Source organism: Physeter macrocephalus, chromosome 9 (assembly GCF_002837175.3).
Source record: "Physeter macrocephalus isolate SW-GA chromosome 9, ASM283717v5, whole genome shotgun sequence".
NCBI lineage: Eukaryota > Metazoa > Chordata > Mammalia > Artiodactyla > Physeteridae > Physeter > Physeter macrocephalus.
In genome coordinates this window covers 18,257,909-18,277,688 of record NC_041222.1, presented here as the reverse complement: position 1 = coordinate 18,277,688, position 19,780 = coordinate 18,257,909, and the positions used below count along the sequence as shown (strand labels likewise).

At 35.6% G+C, this 19,780-nt stretch overlaps 2 long non-coding RNA genes and 1 other non-coding gene across 5 annotated transcripts in view; 2 read left to right on the top strand and 1 right to left on the bottom strand.

Annotated features, from left to right (window-relative positions):
* Positions 1-19,147, top strand: part of LOC112065527 (uncharacterized) — a 544,628-nt gene extending 525,481 nt beyond the window's left edge. The window contains exon 6 of one of the 2 annotated variants that reach the window (XR_003681165.2): positions 19,007-19,147. This is a non-coding gene — a long non-coding RNA (uncharacterized lncRNA). Of the gene's footprint in view, positions 1-10,607; positions 10,930-19,006 lie in introns of those variants that run through there. The other variant, XR_008618183.1, reaches the window with a different exon arrangement.
* LOC114486853 (uncharacterized) overlaps positions 1-19,780 on the bottom strand; it is a 170,833-nt gene that overhangs the window by 85,302 nt on the left and 65,751 nt on the right. The gene's annotated exons all lie outside the window — the stretch shown is intronic.
* LOC112065554 (U6 spliceosomal RNA) lies at positions 1,149-1,255 on the top strand. The gene has a single exon (XR_002892096.1). It is a non-coding gene; the product is annotated as a U6 spliceosomal RNA (small nuclear RNA).

Sequence of the window (19,780 nt, the reverse complement as noted above, 5' to 3'; positions counted from 1 at the left end):
GTCAACAGTACATTAAAAAGGATTATACACCATGATCAAGTGGGATTTATCCCTGGGATGCAAGGATGGTTCGACATAGGCAAATCAATAATTGTGATACGCCACATTAACAAAATGAATAAAAATCACATTATCATCCAAAAAGATGCAGAAAAAGCATTTGACAAAATTCAACAGACTTTCATGATAAAAACTCTCAACAAATTAGGCATAGATAGAACGTACCTCAACACAATAAATTCCATAATAAATGCCACAGCTAACCTCATACTCAATGGTGAAAGGTTGAAAGCTTTTCCTCTAAAATCAGGAACAAGACAACAATGCCCACTCTCATCTCTTTTATTCAACATAGTACACGAAGTCCTAGCCAGAACAATTAGGCAAGGAAAAGAAATAAGAAGCATACAAATTGGAAAGGAAGAAGTAAATTTTTCTGTTTATAGTTAACATGATATTACATGTTGAAAACCCAAAAGACTCCACCAAAAAAACTGTTAGAATAAAAAAATTCAATAAAGTTGCAAAATATAAAATCAACACACAAAAGTCAGTTATGTTTCTATATACTAATGAACTGTCAGAAAGAGAAATTAAGAAATAATCCCAGTTACCATTGCATTAAAAAGAATACAATATGTAGGAATAAATTTATACAAAGAAGTGGAAAATCAGTACACTGAAAACTATAAAAAAATTGATGAAAGAAATTGAAGAAGACATAAATAAATGGAAAGACATTCCATGTCCATGGATTGGAAGAACATTGTTAAAATGTCCATACTACCCAAAGCAATGTACATATTCAATGCAATACTTATCAAAATTGCAATGGCATTTTTCATGGAAAAAGGAAAAAACAATCCTAAACTTTATTGAAACAACTAAAGGTCCCAAATAGCCAAAGCAATCTTTAGAAAGAAGAACAAAGCTAGAAGCATCACACTTCCTGATTTTAAACTATATATTACAAAGTTATAAGAATCAAAACAATTATGTTTGTGGTCTAAAAATAGACACACACATCAATGGAACAGAATAGAGACCCTAGAAATAAGCCCATGCATACATGGTCAATTAATTTTTAGCAAAGGAGCCAATAATATACACTGGGGAAAGAAGAGTCTCTTCAGTAAATGGTGTTGGGAGTGCTCACTTCAGCAGCACATATACTAAATTTGGAATGATACAGAGAAGATTAGCATGTCCCCTGTGCAAGGATGGCACCCAAATACATGAAGCGTTCCATATTTTTAGATGAACTTATTTGCAAAGCAGAAATAGAGACACAGATGTAGAGAACAAACCTATGGATACCAAGGGGGGAAGGGGTGGTGGGATGAATTTGGAGATTGGGATTGACATATATACACTACCACGTATAAAATAGATAACTAATGAGAACCTACTGTAGAGCACAGGGAACTCTACTCAGTGCTCTGTGGCGACATAATGGGAAGGAAATCTAAAAAAATAGGGGATATATGTATACGTATAACCGATTCACTTTGTTGTACAGCAGAAACTCACACATTGTAAAGCAACTATACTCCAATAAAAATTAATTTTATAAATAAATAAATGGTGATGGGAAAACTGGATATCCACACGCAAAAAAGAATGAAATTGGACCCTATATCTTACATCACACACAAAAAACAACTCAAAGTGGATTAAAGACTTGAACGTAAGTTTTAACTTCTAGGAAAAAAACGTAGGGAAAAAGCTCCTTGACATTAACATTGGTCTTGGTAATGATTTGAGGGGTTTTTGTTTGTTTGTTTGGCCATGCCACACAGCTTGTGGAATCTTAGTTCCCAGACCAGGGATTGAACTCGGGCCCACAGCAGTGAAAGTGCTGAGTCCTAACCACTGGACCACCAGGGAATTCCCTTGGTAATACTTTTTTGGATTTGACACCTAAAGCAAAAGCAACGAAAGCAAAAAATAAACAAATGGGACTACATCAAACAAAAAGCTTCTGCACACAAAGGAAACCATCAACAAAATGAAAAGGCAATCTATGGAATGGGAGGAGACATTTACAAACCACGTATCTGATATAAGGTTAATATCTAACATGTATAAAGAACTGAACTCAGTAGCAACTCCCCAAAAAATCCAATTAAAAATGTGCAAAGGACCTGAATAGATATTTTTTCCAAAGAAGATATTCAAATGACCAACAGGCACATGATAAGGTGTTCAACATCACTAATTCTCAGGGAAATGCAACTCAAACCCACAATATCACCTAACACCTGTTAGGATGCCTATTATCAGAAAGACAAGAAATAGCAAATACTGGTGAGGATGCAGAGAAAAGGGAACCCTTGTGCGCTGTCAGTGGGAGTGTAAACTGGTACAACCACTGTGGAAACCAGCATGGAGATGCCTCAAGAAATTAAAAATAGAACATATTATTCAGTAATTCCACTTCTGAATAGACAAAGAAATGAAATCATTATTTCAAAGAAATAGCTGTACCTCCATGTTAATTGCAGCAATATTCACAATAGCCAAGATATTCAAACAACCAAAGTGTCCGTCAACCGATGAATGGATAAAGACAATGTAGTGTATGTATATACCATGGAATATTATTCAGCCTTAAAAAAAATCCTGCCATTTGTGACAACACAGATGAACCTGGAGGGCATTATGACAAACTAAATAAGCCAGACAGAGAAAGACCAATACTGCATGGTATCACCTATATGTGGAATCTGAAAAAGAAAAGTCAAATTCTTAAAGAATAGAATGGTGGCTGTCAGGGGGAAATAGGGAGAGGTTGGTAAAATTGTACACACTTTCAGTTATAAGATGAATAAGCACTGAAGATCTAATGTATAATATGGTGATTGTAATTGATAATGCTGTATTATATAATTAAAATTAGCTAAGAGAGTAGAACTTAAATGTTCTCACACAAAAGAAGATAAATATGTGAGGTTATGGTTGTATTAATTAACTTGATGGTGGGAATCCTTTCACAATATATACATATATAAAATCATCCCATTGAATACTTTAAATATATTACATTTTTATTTGTCAATTATACCTCAGTAAAGCTTAAAAACCTAATACACAGGCACAAAATTGATATCAATGATGAAAGAAAAAAATAATTCACACCTGTGCTGGAATACTAGAAATTTTTAATGTTTTATATATTATATATTGTCTAATTTAATTCTCATTTAATTCTTACAGACACCTTGTGAATTTATATAACCATGTTAAGCTAAACCTTTGGGATTATTAATTATGGCAACAGAATTAGTCAAAACGTTTATTGTTATACTTTTCGGTTCAGCAACTTAAAATACCAAATAAAAAGTAAATAGACATTTTCAAAAAGAAAAAGAAAAACTTTCTGAAGCTTAAAAACAGAGAGAGAGGAAAAAAAAGACAGTGGTCTAGCAGGTACTTGCAAAACACTCAGGATGGGCTAAATGCCCTTCTAGATGCTTTACCAATGTTAACTTTTTTTTTTTTTTAACCTGAAACAGTGGAAATTTATCATCTCACAGTTATGGAGGCTAGAAGTTCACAACCAAGGTGCTGGCGGGGCCCTGGTCCCTCTGAATGCTCTTGGGGAGGATCCTTCCTTGCTTCTTCCTAGCTGCTGGTGGTTGCTGACAATCCTTACTATTCCATGGCTTGTAGTTGCATCACTCCAGTCTCTGCCTCTGTCTCCACATGGCCTTCTCCTCTGTCTGCCACTGTGTCTGGGCCTCTTGCCCTTTTCTTATAGTGATACCATTCTGGACTTAGGGGCCAGTCTACCCTCACAACTACCCTCTGAGATAGGTACTATATGAGCCCCATTTTACAAATAGGGAAACTGAAACAGAGAGAAGTTTTTAATTTGGGGCTTTCTTTTAATTTTGTTGGAAGTCATAGACCTAATGAAGGACAAAGCTGGCACTTGAACCCAGCCAGCCTGCCTCTATAGTGAATGCTCTTAATTCCAAAGCCTCATGGGATTTATCTAGAGAAAGAACCCCTCAAAATTTGTAGATGCAAATTTTTAGACTTTACTTGATTACATCGAGGCCACATCAATGAAAAGACAGCCACACCCAAAAAATTTCCTGAAAATATTTGAATAGACAAATATTTGAATAGACCAACAATAATTTTACAAACATTTAACCTGAAAACAAAACAAAACAGAACAAAAGAGTTACTTTTGGAGGAGCAATAATCAGGCCAATCTGAGACCTCTCCTCTGGAATGCTAAATGCCAAACGACAGTGAAATCATCCTACAGAGGTTTGAGGAAAGCTGGTTACAGACCAAGAATTTTATAACCAGCCAGATTGTTGCTCATCTGTGAAGTCAAAGACATTCCATGAAAGAGCAGGTTCAGAAAATATAGGCCACCACAAACCCTTCTTGAAAGAATAAGTGGAAGACACACCCCTATTCTAAATGACCAGAAGACTAATCAAAGTTAAAAGCTTGAGCATGGGGAATTTGTGGTAAAAGGAGGCTAATGATAAGTAGGAAAGCAGGTAAACATAGAGTCTTGGAGTTTAACCTAAACTGACTGTTGAAAATATTGTTTCAAAACTGAACGCAAATTTCAATTAAAATTTTTGACATGGAAGATATATGATACACAAAAGAATAATTTAATAAACACAGTGTGCTGTGCCAAATCCAAAATTATGTTTTAAGACTGAGAAGTGTTAAGGAGGAAGAAAAACTCTCACTTGATTCCTCATCTAAACTGCTTGGTTGTGGAGGAATCAGAATGTCTAGTTTCATTTCTAACTTCGACATTTAAAGAGACAGGAATTGATGAATGCTGATCAAATTCCTATAAATCTCATGTCACACCAAGATCTTGATAGCTCTCTAAGCTCCAGCTACAGCGTAATTTTTTTTAAATGTTGCTGTTGGGTTGTTTTTAGGATTTTTAATGGCTTCCTTCTATCACTGGTCCTTTTCATCTATTCCCTCTGGATGGAATGTTTCCACCTTGGTCACCACCCTCCCTTTAACAAGTTACCTCCTACTTATTCTTCATGTTTTAGGTCATATTTAATTTCTCAAGGAATTTTCCAAGACCTTCAGGCCTAAGTCAACTCCCTTTGTCATGGCCTCTCATAGAACTGCATTCCTTTCTTTTGGTGGATTTATCAGTGTATAATCATGATTTGTAATGCAATTATTTGCATCTATTAATTAATGCAATTCTTTTATTTATGTCTATGTCCCCCACTGCTGCCTCACCCCATCAGGGACTGGAGTTGTGTTTTTTCCTCTTTATTTTTGTGCCTAAAGCCTGGTAAAATGCCTGCCACATAGGAGGTAGTTCATGTTTGTTGAGTAAATTAATAGGAAATATAAAACAAATAAAACACAGCCCAAACAATAGAAGACGTAAAATAAACTTCAAAGCAGCATAAAAACAGAAGGCACAAATGCAGATGATTGAAGAATGAGTATATATTTCAGTCATGACATTCTGCATATGTAGGTTAAGCTGCCTCATTTAAGTCAAACATTCCTAATGTAAACCTACACAACATCAAGGGACAACTTGAAAGGTATGAAAATAAGAATAAAATCATTGGGTGGTGAAGATATAGAAAGAAAATGTAAAAAAAAAAAAAAAAAAGCAGAGCTAGTGATAATTTCAGACAATATAGAATTCAAGTTTTTTAGAGCATCTTATATAAGAAAGAAGATAAATGGAATGATTTGATTGTTTTAGGATACTTTAACCCGTCTCCCAGTCATAGATCTATTATGGAGGAAAAAAAGATAGTGATGATTTAAATAGGATAAGTATTAAGATTAATTATACATATGTACATATAGTCAGTTATACAGTTCATAAATATATCAAGGTTGTGTCTACCAAGAGAAAATACACTTGCTTTGAATGCCTAATGGAATAATTAGAAAATATGATTATTAACTAGGCTATGAACACATGTATATAAATGAATATTCCAATAGCCAGACATTGAAGAGGCCACATATTCTGTCCATGATGACAAATAACTAGAAATGCTCTTATAAATATGAATTTTAAATATTCCTCAAGATTGAAAAGTTAAGTAACATTGCTCTAAGTTACTATTAGGACAAAGATAACTCTGACAAACCATAAACTATTTTTAAAGTGTTTAAAATGAGATTATCTAAATAAAAAAAACTTAATAAGTACAGCCAAAGCTATTCTCAAAGAGAAATGTAAAGTTCTAAATGCTTTTTTTCATAAATATTAAAGAATTAAAGAATTAATACTAAGGTGAACTGAAGGAAATAAATAACAATGAAAGCACAAAACATTTATTTTATGAAATATTTAAAATTATATGTAAATAAAAGTCCTATTCTTTTGAAAAACATTTAAAAGGAGAAGTCTTTGAAAAATCTAACCAGTAAATAGAGAAAAACAAAATAATTAATATTAGAAATAAGAAAAATCCTATTAAAATCCCCATGGTAGAGATTTTCATTTGTTTTTTTTTTTTTTAAAGAATATATGAATACATTCTACTCTAATAAAATTCGAGGTTATCAGTGAAATGGAAGGATTTGGAGGAAAATACCAAACTGGTTAAAGAAGAAAAAAGGTGGATTAAGCAATAAATAACCAAGGTAGAGATTGAAAATTTTACTAAAGAACAAAATTTTCTCCACAACTGAAAGAAGTTTGACAAATTCTTTGATTCTTTCAAAAATGACAACTCTCATCTCATGTAAATTATTGTAGAACAAAGAATAAATTTAAGAATAAAGAGAATAATTTGCCTTCTCCAAGTACGGTTGGTTTAAAATTTGGAATACTCATTAATATAATAGCTAGCTTAAGAGTTGACTCTTTTACATGAAAAAGTGAAATGAACCAAGCCTAGATCCCAATCCATCCTCTTCTTAGGACTCATAAACCAGGAGGGACATTAACAATGAACGTAATGAGAAAAATAAGAGAAGAGAGGAGGGAGAAGTGGAAGGGGCATGATTATTTAAATTCTTCTAAGCAAACCTGGGAAGCTGGCCACAGCAAGAAGGAGGTAACATTTCAGCGCCCACTCCAGGATAGGAAATCAAGCCACAAGATTTATATGTATTGTCTTTAAAGTCTTCCCAAACCACCATGAATTAGATCTTTTCATGTCCATTTGGGCAGATGAGAAGTTAGACTCACACACTTCAGGTAACTTGCTCAAAGATCACAACAGTAGTTAATGGTGGAAACTGATTTTGAAGACACGCTTGCCTACCCTCAAACATTTTCAAAAGGTCACCAAGGCATCAAAGTGGGGCAAAGGACAGATTGGGAAAAGAGGTCACTAATTCAGAAACACCACTCTGTGAGAAGAAAAAATGACAACTCTGGAGAGACATATTCACGGGAACATCATTCTTTGCATGTGGGCATCTTTTGAAATTTCACACTCTCTGTCCCAAGGCTAAGTCGGCTTCCTGTAAGTCTGTCAAGTTGTTGTGTTTAAATAGCTAATGCCTGGTACCCAACTGTCTCCCTGTGATAGTGCTAAGTCAGTGTCAGTAATGAAAGATAAAGGTTTAAATTCTGGGTCCCTATAAAAGCTGTGCATGGCCTATTTTCCCCAGATCCCCATGCCAAGAATCAATCTCCACCGTGCATTTTCTGAGTCTCAGTGAGATAACAAAGCTTTTTAAGTCGTACCCATCCTTGAGAAAGCTAACAATCCTACATTCTAAGCCCCTGACTACAGACTCCCCGGGAAGAATAGTAGGAACCTCAAGGGTTCATCCACGATGTTGGAAAAGGCTAGAAAAATGCCATGCCATTACACAAACTACATATTTATAAGTATTATAGCTATGATTTATTGAACATGTTCAAAAATTTAATATTGTACTAAGCACCTCATGTTGTTTATCCCACTCAATCCTCATAGCAACCCTATGCGGTGGGTAGGTTAGTCATTAGGACTGTTTGTAAATAATCCAGTTCTTTCCTTCCAGGCATATGGTAGAATTGCCCTTCCTTATCCTCTTTGAAGTTGAGGCTCAGCCTTGTGACTTTTTTGTCAATATACTGTGAGATGAATTGACAAGTATCACTTTGGGATAGAAGCTTTATGAGACAAACTACATTCTTTTTTCCTGTCTCACCAATTGTGGTAACATACATCAAAATGGAATCTCCATCAGTCTGGATCCCCAAGTGACTAAGGTGACTAGCATTCCCATGCTGACTTTCAGTGGCAATATAGTGAGGGTAAAAATTCAACTTCTGTTGTTTCAAACCTGAGGCAGATTGTTCTATAGATGGTGACATCAAATATTCCATTACCCATGCTCTTCTTACATTGTGACATTGACACTCTTCCACTGACAAGTAGGGTCTATGTTCCCCTCAACCTGAGTCAGGCTGAGAACATGGCAGAAGTGACACTAGACAACTTCTGAGTCTAAGTCATAAATTGCAGTACAGCTTTTGTCTGTTCCTCTTGAGATACTTGCCCATGGAATATAGCTCCATGCTGTGAGGAAACTAAGCAGACACATGAAACGGCCACATTCCCAGCTGAGGTCCTAACCAACAGCCAGCCTGAACCACCAGACACATGAGTGTATGAACCTTCATATGATCCAGTCCCCACTGGATGCTGGCTGGTGCAGAGATAAGTTATTTCCACCAAGCTCTGCCCAAAGTACAGATCTGTGGGCAAAATAAATGTAGTTGTTTTAAGCCACTAAGGTTTTTTTTACTTTGTTTTGTTTTGTTTTTTGATGGGGGTGGGCGGGTTCATCACAAGGCAATAGATAACTGGAACAACTCTAAGTTTTGAAGTTGTTATTGCAAGCATAAGTTATACATTCTAATGGATGCAGTAAAAGTCTTATTGTTTTCCCCATTTTGTAAGTGGAGAAACAGAATTGCAGTGAGGTAAGATAACTGGTTCAAAGCACACAGCCAAGGAAAGATTGGCAGTGTAGAAGAGATAGGAAAAGGGAAATAACACTGACACTTAACATATGGACAAATTGCACTATACTCATTTAAATAGTATCACATTATTCTCAAAACAAAAAAATAACTGTGAGAAGAGTGTGGTATTTCCATTTTACAGCACCTTGAGGATTGAGACTATTTTTTCATACTTTTTATCTCCAGGATTAAGCGCAATTTTTTTTAATGCCCTCAAGATCCTCAGTTAATGTTTGATGGATTAAATTAAGTTGAACTCAATGGATAGAAGGTCAAGAGGGGCTTGGAGGAAGCCCAGGCTTGCATAGCTGCCGAGTGGTCAATCTCATAGTTAAACTCAGATAGGACTCACTCCAAAGCCTGTGCCTTTTCTGTATATAACTGTTGATAGTAAGGGGATAGACATCTCATCTCAAGGGTATTGGTAAAGTCCTAGCAGTATTCCCTCTGGGTGAGAGACCTTTTTAAAAGTCAGGGAAGCATGGACAAATTACTCTCAGATAAAAGAAGCAGAGATCTGGCTACTTCTGAGTGGCAGGTTCTTGACAGACCCCTGGTGCCTACCTCAAGAGAGTAAACTTTGAGGAATAAAGCTCTATTTCACCAACACCCTGTTTTCAAATAAGATCACATTCACAGGTTCCAGGGTTTAAGACTTCAGCATATCTTTCCGAGGGACACAATTCAATTCACAACACTAATTATGTGGAGTGATTTATGCTGTAATTATTGACCATATGGATAACTCCTTTTGTGGAGTACCCATTGCAAATTGAGTCATTTAAAAAATTGGACTGTCTCTCTTTTTCCTATTGATTTCTTGATATTTATGGATACAAATCCATTGCTTATCATGAAATTGTATTGAATTTTATCAAATGCTTCTTATTTTTTTAGTTGAAATTTTTTTCCTTATTTATGCAGCTAATGAGGTTAATTACTCTGATTTTTTTTAAGGTTAAACCAATCTTTAATTCTTGAAATGAACTCAGTTTGGTCGTGATGCATTACTTTTTTTATACATCACTGAATTTGATTTACAAATATTTTAGTTAAGGTTTTTGCAATTGTGCTCATGGGAGAAAGTGGCCAATAATTTTATTTTACTGTAACGTACCTGTCAGGTTTTGGTATCAAGAATATACTGACTTAATAAAATAAGTTTTCCTTTTTCTGTTCTCTGGAAGACTTTATAATTTTGTGTTATTTTTACTTAATGGAATAGAAAAATTCATGCGGAAAGCCAAGTGGACCTAGAGTTTTTTCCTTCTCTGTTTTTCTTTTTTTTTTCTATCACAGTTACTAAGAAGTATGTTAGTTATCACTTTATATCTTTTGACCTAATGTTATTAGATGCATATAAATTTAGAATTGTTATATTTTCCATTTGAATCAAAAATTTTTAGTGAAATATCCAACTATCTCTATTAACACTTCTTGCTTTCAAAAGTACTTTATTTGCTGTTAGTATAGGTATATTAAATTTCTATGGTTTATATTTAAGGCTTGTCTCATAATTTGCATCTAGTTGACTTATTTTCTCTGTAGTAAGACAAATTTTGGTGTTTAATTGTAATATTTAGTACACTTATATGTAGCATAACTACTGATATATTTGAGTTTAAATATACTATCTTCTATTTGTCCCCTTTAGTTTGTGTTCCTTTAGTTTCCTTTAAAAAAATTTCCTATGGGGCTTCCCCAGTGGCGCAGTGGTTAAGAATCCACCTGCCAATGCAGGGGACACAAGTTCGAGCCCTGGTCCAGGAAGATGCCGCGGAGCAACTAAGCCTGTGTGCCACAACTACTGAGCCTGCACTATAGAGCCCACGAGCCACAACTATTGAAGCCCACGCACCTAGAGCCCATGCTCCTAGAGCCCAAGCCACTGCAATGAGAAGCCTGTGCACCGCAACGAAGAGTAGCCCCCACTCGCCGCACCTAGAGAAATCCCGCACATAGCAACGAAGACCTAATGCAGCCAAAAATAAATAATTAAAAACAAATAAATTTATTTTAAAAAATTTCCTATGTACTAATTATTTTAAAATTATTTTATTTCTCTTCTTTTTGCATATATATACTTTCTTTTATTCATTTTTACTGGTTAACTCTAGATATCAATATGCATCATTAACTTTTGTAACTTCCTGAACAATGGAAAGATTGTACAAAATTTTAGCTCCATTTATTCCATTCTGATCCTTGTACTATACTCATATATGTATGTTTATTTTCATTTTTCCTGAGTTACCTGCTTCTATCTGGAATAACATTTCTTTTTCCTGAGGAACCCCTTTTAGTATTTCTTTTAGTACAGTTTGGCTGGTGATGAATTCTTCCAATATTTTCATCTGAAACCATCTTCATTTCACCTTAATTTTTTGTTTGTTTGGTTTTTTTGCGGTACGCGGGCCTCTCACTGTTGTGGCCTCTCCCGTTGCGGAGCGCAGGCTCCAGATGCACGGGCTCAGCGGCCATGGCTCACAGGCCTAGCCACTCTGCGGCATGTGGGATCCTCCCGGCCCGGGGCACGAACCCGTGTCCCCTGCATCGGCAGGCGGACTCTCAACCACTGCGCCACCAGGGAAGCCCCTCACCTTAATTTTTGAGAGATATTTTTATTGGACATAAAATTTTAGGAAGTTATTTTTCAGTCTATTAAAATTTTTGTTCCATTGCCTTCTGCCTTCCATCATTTCTACTGAAAAGTCAGTTATATATCTAATCTATAGCTAGATTACCTGTAAATTTCTTATTATTGTCTATTTTTTTCTTTGAGTCATTTGATTCTGTTTCCTGGCCCACCTCAAAATTTTGGATTGAATGTTAGACATCTTATTTGAAATATTAAGGAGGCATTGGATGATTTTATTTTCCTCCAGAAATTATTTTTCTTCTTTGACCATTGACAGGTTATCTCAGTCCAATCAGGGAATATGATGATTTGAGGATGTGGCTGGTCTACCAAGACCCCTTCTCCTTGAAGTTAATTTTTATTTCACCAGACTCATGAGATTCATAAAATCTCCAATTAGCTTTCTAGCTCCTTAGAAGCTGTTTTAAATGTGTATACACTACTTTGGCATTGGCAAATACCTCTAGAAGAAATTGTGCTCAGAATGTTGTGTTCAGTTTTCTCTTTCCACTAGAATCTTGTCCCATCAACTGCTGGCTGCATTGGTAGGCTCAAACTTCAGTTTTACTTCTCTAACTCATTAATACTGCCATAATACTTACTCTTCCAGTTTCTTTTTTAATGCTATGTCCTCACTGCAAATTAGCAAATGGTCCAAGGGGGAAAAGTAGTGACATGTAGTACGTATAGTTTACCTCAGTTCTTTTCCTTTCTCTTTGGAATGTTGGTCTCTGAAGTGCTGGGTGCTTTTGTTGCTCTCCTTCAAACAGCTGCTTTTTGTATGTTATATAGCTTTTATAGTTGTTCATCATGGGAGGGTTAGTCTGATACAAGCTACTCCTTCATAGCCAGAAGTACAAATCTTGTATTTAATTTTATAATATACACTTCCCACCAAAGTATGTGTCAGGAACATTTTTCTATGTTATTGAAAAATTTTTAAATATAACTTTCAGGGGCTACATGATATGCCACTATAATGCATGTATCACTGTTGCCTACACCAGTTCTCTGATATTACACACCTTCAGGCTACTTGAAATTTCTCACTATTTCAGGTTTTTACTAGGGAGACTTTGGATATGTTTCCCTAGACATTATGTTTATGTTTTCTGTGTATAAGATTGCTTCTGGTATATGATATAATGTGTATACAGGAGCAACTGCTAAATATTGTGTGACAAGGAAATAAATAGGAAGGCTATGTGAAATAAGCAAATTTTACATGATCTTACTTGAAAGATTAATCTCTTATTCAGAAAAAATTAGTGAATTCACTATGAGTGAAACAGTTATGGGTTTAAATCTGAGTTTTATCACTTTACTAGCTGGATGACCCTGGGCAAACTTACTTAGCCTTGCTGAGTCTGTTTCCTCACTTTTTGAAGACAGATAATATTATCCACCAGACAGTTGTAATTTTTTAAAAGAAATAGTTATCTATGTATGTGTACATATACACCAGAAGCTCCCTCAAGAACAAGGTTTAGACTCTCATTTTATTCACTCATTCAAAAATATTTACTGAGCATTTATGGCATGGGGCATTGGGGCTACAACTGTGGACAAGTCAAATAAATCTATACTCACATGAAGTTTACATTATACAGGGGTTGAGACTGACAATAAGTAAATAAGTACCTTTGGGTAGTTACTAGTGCTGTGAAGAAAAGTAAAGAAGGATAAAAGCTAGAAAGGCATGGTTGTGATGCTGTTAATTTGAAATGCTTGCAGGAAAATTCTCTATAAGTAGATAATGTTGAGCTCAAATGTATGAAATGAGAAAGCAAGATATTTAGAAATGTGGGGAAAAGATTTCCAGATAGAGAAAACAGTAGTGCAAATGTCTAGATTGGAGGAGCTCAATGGGTTTATTAAGCATGTAGAAAGTCATTGTGATGGGAATGGAATGAATGAGAATGCCAGGAGTGAGGACACAGAGGTAGGCAGGAGCCAATTCAAGTAGGGCCATTCTGACCATGATTGATGGAAAACCATTGGAGAGTTTGATCAGGGGGACATGTGATTATATTTTTTCATTCAAACATTCATTTTGGCTTCTGTATGGAGAGTACTCAATAGGGACCAGTGTGGAAACAAGGGCTATTGCAGTCTTCTTTATCTTAAATCCCCTATACTCAACACTGTCTGGTGCATAATTGTGAACAATTGTCATTTAAAAAAAAAAAGAACATTTGGATTAGGGAATGTGCAACAGTCTCAAAATGCCTGGTTTGGAATTATGAATACACTAATCAGTATAGCACAAAGCAGAGACAAACTACTTTTACAGTTAATCAAGGTTCATTCAAAAGCATTTTGAGTTCACAGGTAGACAGTGCAGTGTCAGGATTTTCAAACGATTTTGAAAAAAGAGCATCAATCAATATCCATCCATTATGGCCTTAAAATTGACTGCCTGGAGAACCAACTGCAAATACACAGCCACAGTTTCTTCATCCTTGTGTCTAAGCAAGAAGAACAGGGTTGGTAGTAAAACCCTGATTCAATTTCTAGCTGAGAGAAATACTAGAACATTTTTTGTTATTTCAAATTTTCAAACTCTCATGACATTAAGCACTTTTGTGAACTAAAACAAGGAAACTTTTTTGTTTTAAATCTGGAAAACATGGGAGATAGCAAACTTGAAAGTCTCTTAAGTTTTGGCATGTCTGTGACATTAAACATTGAGTATCTTTGATCTCCAGAGGGATTAGGTTGGACACCATGGGTGGCTGTTCTTAAGCGGCCTCTGTAAAACGTCAGAAGGTTGAGAAACAGGTATTCAGGTGTTTGGTAATAGATAATCTATACTGAGAGGTACTAGAAATTATCCTCCTACTAGACTTGATTCTTATCAATGGAATGGTTGCTGGCTTCCCTAGTATCTGCAACAGTCAGTGCATAATAAATATTGAGTGAATAAAATCCTGATCCGATAATAGAGCAGAAAGGCACTAGGATCGCAGAATATTTATTTGTGCACAAAAATATCATCAAACAATTTATATAATATATAAATATATTCGACCCTGTGTTAGATAGTGGGAAAATAAACATGAGAACAATTTAGTGAGGGAATCAACCATTTTTTTTTAATTGTTAAATCAATGGGAAAGGTGCTGGAATGAAACAATCCATTATAATAGAGAGTGTGGAGGTACAATTAAACGGAGGTTCTGGAACTGGCTTTGGGTACTTTTCAAGATGGGCAGTACTGATCACTGATGGAGAGAGTAGTTACCCACATTGTATAAAGAGAGCTTATCTTAACCTAACCCCTCTGAGTTCGCCTTGGGCCACAGACTCTGCTCCTACCCTCTCATCCTTCCTTACCCACTTACTAGTTATTCTCATATATATATTTTTTAATTGAAGTATAGTTGCTATACAATATTATATAAGTTACAGGTGTACAATATAGTGATTCACAATTTTTAAAGGATACACTCCATTTATAGTTATTAGAAAATATTGGCTATATTCCCTGTGTTGTACAATACATTCTTATAGCTTATTTATACATAATAAAATAATGTATAAAATAAGTTTGTACCTCTTAATCCCCTGCACTTATATTGCCCCTCCTCCCTTCCCTCTCCTCACTGGTAACCACTAGTTTGTTCTCTATATTCATGAAATCTGTTTCTTTTTAAAATATTCACTAGTTTGTTGTATTTTTTAGATTCCACATATAAGTGATATCATACAATATTTGTCTTTCTCTGACTTATTTCACTTAGCTTAATACCTTCCAAGTCCATCCATGTTGTTCCAAATGGCAAAATTTTCATTCTTTTTTATGGCTGAGTAGTATTCCATTGTGTGTGTATATATATATATATATATATATCCATTCATCTGTTGATGGACACTTAGGTTGCTTCCATATCTTGGTAAATGTAAATAATACTGCTCAGGACATTGGGATGCGTGTATCTTTTCAAATTAGTGTTTTTGTTTTTTTCAGATATATACCCCAAGTGGAATTGCTGGGCCATATGGTAGTTCTATTTTTAGTTTTTTGAGAAACTATGTTTTTTGTAGTGGCTGCACCAATTTACATTTCCATCAGCAGTGTACAAGGGTTCCCTTTTCTCCACATGCTCACCAATATTTATTATTTGTGTTCTTTTTGATGACAGCCACTCTGACAGGTGTGAGGTGGTACCTCATTGTAGTTTTGATTTGTATTTCCCTCGTGATTAGTGATGTTGAGCATCTTTTCATGTGCCTGTGGCCATCTGCATATCCTCTTTGGAAAAATGTCTATTCAGGTCTTCTGTCCATTTTTCAATAAGGTTGTTTTTTTGATGTTGAGTTGTATGAACTGTTTATATATTTTGGATATTAATCCCTTATTGGTCATATCATTAGCAAACATTTTCTCCCATTCAGTAGGTTGTCTTTTCATTTTGTCGACGGTTTCCTTTGCTGTGCTCACACATATATTCTTCAAAATAAACTTTTGAATGATTTCATCAAGTTCCAAAAGAAAATACCACTGTAATTTTGATTGACATCTTCTTAGTCCCATGCACTAACTTGGAAGAATTTATTGTCTTAAAATACTTTACTTTCTCATAGAGGAACACAATCTGCCTCCCCATTTATTCAAATATTAATTTGTATTTCTCAGTATAGTTTTACAATTTTTCTTTATTTTTATCCTAAACATTTCTGATTCGGATAATTCTTTTTTGTTTTGGCTTATGATGAATTGAGTACTTTGTGTATTTATATTTTTAATTGATGCTTTTTTGGTATGTAAGAAGGCAATTGCATTTTAAAAAAATCTTATATTAAGCAACTTTGTTAAACTTTCTAATGTATCTTAAATTTTTTTTCAGTTAATGCTCAGACTGTAGCAGAAATAAAAAATAATTTCCCTCCCTCATTGTTCTGTTTCATGTCATGTTGTGGAAATTCTGGCTGATGAAATATATCCTGTCCATGGAGGAGGGGTACTTTTTTCTTGGTATTCCTCAGAGCTGGCCCCAGAGCTGACTAAATTCCTTTTCTTTTCTACTACTGACCTTGACCGGCCTTACTGGTCTTTCTCAATTGAGAATGACTGGACCACCAGTCATGGAAGGTCTAGTGTGTGCTGGGACTATGGCTGCTGTCCTGACCGACAAATTCTAGTCAAGTGCTCTTCCCTTTACTCCCTTTCTCCTAAACTTCTAGATGTAAAACTCATTTTCTAAGCCCCTACACCTATAAAGGGGTAAATCCCAAGGCTTTGTAAATGGTGGATCCTGCCTTGAAGATACTAACATCTAAGGACAACCAATGATATTTCTCCTGCGAGCTCTATAAAGCATATCCATTCAACCATCTGATCAGCATCTTTTCTCGGATTTCTCACTGAAATATCAAATTTTATAAGCCTGAAATAGACATCTTGATTCTCTCATCCAACCACTGCCCATCTTAACCAATGCCACCAACTTTCACTATGTTACTCAAGCAAGAAACCTGGAAATTGTTGATTTTTTCCATCCCACTCACAAATCTCTCTGATCCCATCCGTCTGCAAGTACCATTGAGTTTATATCCACATGCCTTTAAAATCTGTTTACCTCTCTCTATCTATATGGCTACCACATTAGTTCAGGCCACCATAAGCTCTTGCTTGTATTACTATGACAGCCTCCTAACTGGCTGCTTCACTTCTGTGCCTGCCCAGCATGATGCCAGCATCCAAAAACAGCTAAAGCAATTTTCTTAAAACTTATACCGTATTTCATCATTCCACAGCTTTAAACACTTACAGGTCATGGTAATTTCACTAGAATGAAATATAAACTCTTTACCACGGTCTCCAGGGTCCTCCATGACCTTGTCCTTGCCTCTCTCTCACATTGCTTTTTCTTCTCCACAGTTTACACTCCAGCTACACTGGCCTTTCCTCAGTTCTCCAAACATGACTTTGCAGATACTACTCCAACTGCCTGAATTGTTTATTTCCCTACTTGCTACATGGCTAATTACTTCTCATCCCTTATATCCATGGTCTTCAAATGTTTCTGGTACTCTATCATGGGGGAAAAACATTGAACCTAAACTCCCAATATAGGTATATTTATTTATTTATAAATTATATACAGGTAGTACTTATACTATATATACTTGTATATAATTTATACTATATTATGTACATTATGAAATATATACAAATATAGATCTATAAGGGAAATGTTAAAGATAAAAGATATTTTAAGTAAACAATCATGTCATTTTATGAATATGGCATTTTCTCTCCCCCCCAGCTTTACTGAGATATAATTGACATATAACATTATGTAAGTTTAAAGTGTGAAACATATTGATTTGATACACTTATATATTGCAAAATGATTACGACCATAGCATTAGCTAACACCTCCATCCCAGCACATAATTACCATTTCTTTTTTGTGGTGAGAACATTTACCCTCTAAGCAACATTCAAGTATACAACACAGTATTATTAGCTATAATCACCATGCTGTATGATAGAGCCTTAGAACTCGTTGATCTTACACCTGGAAGTTTATACACTGTGACCAATATCTCCCCACCTCCCAACTATTGAATAGGGCATTTTAAAAGATAATTGATATAAATCTATATTTCAAGTCATCTTAATAATTTCTATTTTGGGGGGAATTTTTGTTATGTTTGTTTCTTCATTATGATTATATTTAACTCCATAATGACGCAAACAAAGGTTCTGCACAAGGAATAGATGGATCAGTTGCTGTTTTCTTAATGTTGCCTGCATTTACTTTATTACTATTATTTTCTGTCCATGGTTTCTTTGCAGAAAGCTTCTAAAGCCACTTGTCAATTGTGTCAGTGTTCACTTATTTAAAACTAGATAATATAACCTAAAAATCCACTTAAGCCGGCACTGGTGGACTGTAATGCACTACTACCCATGGGAAGGGAAAGAGCAAGTGAGGTGCCACTGTCTGCCCCTCAACATTGTAGGATTTCATTTTCCCTCTCAAGAAATCCAACCTACTGTGTGTGACATGTGGTTATCTGACAAATTGGGGGGGGGTGGGCAGAGAGAGCAGGAGGGGTGGAGAGGGTGAGGGAACCAGTACATATAAATAGAATATAACTTATTTTTAGATTTAAAAAATATCAATAGAGGTTAATATTTTTTCTATATCTGAATAGATCTCTGGCACAGCATTTTGGCTGTGGTCCTCATCCTAGAGACCACTACTTTATTTATCACCTCTTCTAAGTGCCTTCCAAGACCACCTACCTAAAGAGGGTCCCATTACCCCTGCCTGCCCCATGAACTTCCTTTATAATTACTATGAAAGTTATACATACATATTGTATAAATATTATATATTTATAATTATTTATGCATTTCCAATTATTTATTAATATGTTAATTTGAGTTTTATTTACAGCCTCCACAACGACAGAAACCCTTGTCCATCTTGTTTCAACACTTGTCCCCAGCCATCTATACAGCTCTGGGCTCTGCAAATATGTATGAAAGTTCAGCAATTCTCAACTTCAATTCCATGCTACATTGACGTAATTGTAAGGTGAATGGCAAATCATTTGTTATTAATAAAGTAAAATAAATATTTTATTTATATCGCTTTGAATTTAAATTAAGAGGAACTAAGTGTATCCTTATAACAAATATTACTTTGGGTTGTATTCATTTATCATTTTTATTTTATTTTTTATTTATTTATTTTTGGGGGCATGCTGCGCAGCTTGCGAGATCTTAGTTCCTCGACCAGGGATTGAGCACGGGCTCTTGGCAATGAAAGCACAGAGTCCTAACCACTTGACCTCCAGGGAATTCCCTTATACTTTTTAAAATGGAATAAAATGGTGAAATTTCACCCAGTGCCGGGAGAATTGTGCGTAATCTACAACTTAGCTTGTGTATGTCCCATCTTATCCTTACTCATCAACGTGAACTTCACCTTTCCTGCACATCATGGGACACTGCAGGTTAAGAACTGATGGCCTGACACAGCAATCCCACTACTGGGCATATACCCAGAGAAAACCATAATTCAAAAAGACACATGCGGGCTTCCCTGGTGGTGCAGTGGTTGAGAGTCCGCCTGCCGATGCAGGGGACACAGGTTCGTGCCCCGGTCCGGGAAGATCCCACATGCCGCGGAGCGGCTGGGCCCGTGAGCCATGGCCCCTGAGCCTGC